We start from the raw sequence: 2725 nt of genomic DNA on the forward strand, positions 1-2725 counted from the left end.
AGACAATGTAGATCCCTTGGTCTTAACTTTATACTAGCTTCTCTTTCTTACTGGATTACAAGTTTCTTAAGATTTAAGTTTTCCCGATCTATTTTTTTTACTTTCAATTCTCACTGTAAACCTGGATGAAAGCAGCCAGAAATAGTCAAGCTACATTCTAAAGCCTGAGTTGTTTTGAGATGTCTCCCATCATACCAAATAGTCCACCACTTCTAGCTTCCTATAAAATATTGGAACATGAACTAAATGTAGGTAAGTTCTTTGCTAAAAGACCTGTCATCCAGTGCCAAGTAGAATCCTCATCCCCAATGGAATCCTCATCCCCATTTGAAGTCTCATGGGCAGATGTTGTACTGTATTTTGGTGGGTATTCTGGTCTTCTTACAGAATCACCCATTAAAATCTGATAACAGCATTCCATGTGTTTCCTAGCTGGCTTCTCCAAACCTTTCCAATTTCCCTCTTTAAAAAACCAGTTTCAAATGCTTCTGAACCATATTATCAAATAGGCATAACTTGAACTCACTTTTCTGGAACTAGTTTTCTGTAGTGGGTGCTTTTGTATGACTGTGATCAAATATTTTCCATAAAAACCTAAACAGGCAAAGAGATACTTTAGTTTATGATTCAGAGTTTTCAGTCCATCATGGCAGATATGGTTTAGCTAAACAGAGCAGGTGATGTTATCTTAGTCAGGAAACAGTAGAGCAATAACAGTAAGAGGCCATAATAAGATACAGCTCCTGAGACACGCTTTCAATTATTGATTTCCACCAAACAAACCTACTTTCCACGGTTCTCCTGCCTCTTAATATAGTGTTCAAATTTTGAATTCATCAATGGATTAATCATTACCAGTATAGAGCTTTCTGGAAATAATCCCATAAACACACCTAAAGATGTGTTTTACCTTAATAAAGCAGTCAGGTTGATAACAATGATAAACTAGCCAGGAATGGTGGAACATATCTTTGCTAATAGCACTTGGATAACTGAGGTAGGAGGATAGCCAATCTGAGGCCTATTTGGGCTATGAACAAGGCTAGCCTGCACTAAGTAATTGCTCATCACAGTTACCTTACATGGCAGAAGTATTCTCAGATGAATAAAGAATTTAGTATCTCAAAATTATAATGTATATCCCTAAATAATCACATTAATCCTTAAGTACAGAAGAGAAAGAAGAATAGGTCATGAATTTCAGACATGAAACAAGCTTGACCCACCATTACTGTCCTTGAAAATGGTAAAGGAGGGCCACAAGTCAAGGAATTCAGTGGCTTCAAGAAGCTAGAGTGTGGTGACATATTGTGTACCCTAATAAGCTTTCATGAAGATCAGAGGACAGAGCCAGCCACTAAATTAGACATAGAAGTCAGGCAGTGGTGGCACACACCTTTAATCCTATCATTTGGGAGGCAGAGATCCATCTGGATCTCTGTGAGTTCAAGGCCACACTGGGCTACATGAGATTGGTCCAGTATAGTAGAGAAACAGAGCCAGGCAGTGGCACACACCTTTAATCCCAGCACTTGAGATCTCATGCCTTTGCTTGGGAAGCACAGACATCTTTAATCCCAGGAAGTAATATGGCAGGGCAGAGAAAGGTATATAAGGCATGAGGAAATAGGGACTCACTCTCTTTAGGCTAAGGATTTCATAGAGGTAAGAACTAATGGCTGGCTGTTCTGTTTCTCTGATCTTTCAGCTTTCACCCTCATATCTGGCTCTGGGTTTTTATTAAAAGACCTTCTAAGATTCAGACAACACTAGAGGAGAGGGCAAGGGGCCAGCCAGACCCAGAGACACCACACACCATTAAATGATGGTGCTTGGAAAATTTTTGAGGCAACTCTGTAGCTTAAAGAAAATCCCATGGTCACGTGACTCCAGATGCTTCTGGGAATGGTTGAACATTGTTTAATAAAGTAGACTATGAATGCATCAGGAATGTTGGCTCTGACAGGGCAGCATCTGAGTGGCTGCTTTGGTGCAGGACCAAAGTATGCTATTGTGGCCATCAGAAGTGGTGACAGGACTATAACAACCTCCCAGTAGGCTCTGTGGACAGATACAAGATTCAAGCAATTGGTGCCACCAATTCTTGTATCATGGACATTGGATTGGATCACAGGGAGGGCCTAGACCATGGAAAAAATAACACTATGCAAGTGCCATTATATTGATGATAACTGTTTGCAGAGGTTTAGTCAACTTGAAAAATTATGAAAAAGCCTATTGGAAATGGAAATAATTGCCTGTTGGCAATTATCAACTATATCATTATTTTGTAACATTTTAGGAACCTCCAGTGTTTGTTTTTAAGTGATCTTCCTGGAGTAAAAGATAAAGAAAATCTTGCCCAAGTCTTAAAGACCTCACTGCCTTCTATAGAACTAAAATTAAACCTGAAGTAAAATACACTGATTTCAGTATAAAGGGTCACTTGAAATTGCTGATACTAAATAGCTACAAATACTACATAATCACCAATAGAACTGAGATGTTTTAGAAATGGAGAGTGGGTGGTAGGTAGAGAATAAATATTCAAAAGTGACTCACGAAAGTTACTTAGTTGAAAGTGAGAAATTATGTACATTGAATCATTTTAAAAAAACATGACATAGCATTTTAATTCTAATGTATTCCTTATTGGCATATATATTGTAGATATTGCTATATTGATATAGAGTTCTTTAAGCTGCAATGCAAATATTCTTTCTTA

General features: G+C 38.1%; 1 pseudogene; it reads left to right on the forward strand.

The window, feature by feature from the left end:
• Window positions 1–1822: 1822 nt before the first annotated feature.
• Window positions 1823–2417, forward strand: LOC102920798 (ATP synthase subunit s, mitochondrial pseudogene; annotated as a pseudogene).
• The last annotated feature ends 308 nt before the right edge of the window (window positions 2418–2725 follow it).

The sequence above is a fragment of the Peromyscus maniculatus genome, chromosome 3 (genome assembly GCF_049852395.1).
Source record: "Peromyscus maniculatus bairdii isolate BWxNUB_F1_BW_parent chromosome 3, HU_Pman_BW_mat_3.1, whole genome shotgun sequence".
Classification (NCBI taxonomy): Eukaryota; Metazoa; Chordata; class Mammalia; order Rodentia; family Cricetidae; genus Peromyscus; species Peromyscus maniculatus.